A 771-nucleotide genomic window follows, 5' to 3' on the forward strand; every position below is an offset into this window, starting at 1 on the left:
AAGCAGGCTCTCCTTCTTGATTTAAAATTGTAAATTGAAGAAGTCATGAGTAGTCCAGATCAGGGATGCGCAGCCTGAGCGGGTCCTTGCTCCCCTCTCCCATGCTCTCACTGGGGATGTGTCCCTGCATGGTTTTTACCCGTGGTTTTGCAGAAAAAAACACTTTTAAGCTGCTTTCAAAGTGCGTTTAGGGGAGCAAAACCCAGCAAATCTCCTTTTTTTCTTTCTTTTCCTAGAGGTGGAAATCCCCGTGCAGGGGGAAAAGCACAAGCAGCAAAGCGAAAGCTCACGTCCTCCTGCGGGGACGGGAAAAGTCAACACAACCTCGTGATCAGGAGCATCGGGGGCTGTTTGCTTCCCGTGAGCTGCTTCCCCCCGCCCCGGCGCAGTGCCAAGTGCCCCCCTCGTCCCCCCCGGCACGTGCGTTTCCCCACGTTCTGGCTCCAAGGTGAACCGGGTCTGGCTCCAAGGTGAACCGTGCCTGGCTGCACAAACCAGCGCGGGCTGGGACCCAACTGGGACCCGGCCGGGACCCAGCCGAGGTGTCACAAACCCAGCGCCGCATCCTGGTGATGCTCCCAGGTCTGAATATTCAACACCTAAAATAATTACATGCCTGTGTCCAAACAGCATGAAAATATTCTAGTTTATTAATTCCATTCAATTCCATTCAATTCAATTAAACTCAACTCTCCCTTTCCCTTTCCCTTTCCCTTTCCCTTTCCCTTTCCCTTTCCCTTTCCCTCCCCTTCCCTCCCCTGCCCCCTTCCC

Source organism: Pygoscelis adeliae, unplaced genomic scaffold, assembly GCF_000699105.1.
Source record: "Pygoscelis adeliae isolate BGI_AS28 unplaced genomic scaffold, ASM69910v1 Scaffold482, whole genome shotgun sequence".
NCBI lineage: Eukaryota > Metazoa > Chordata > Aves > Sphenisciformes > Spheniscidae > Pygoscelis > Pygoscelis adeliae.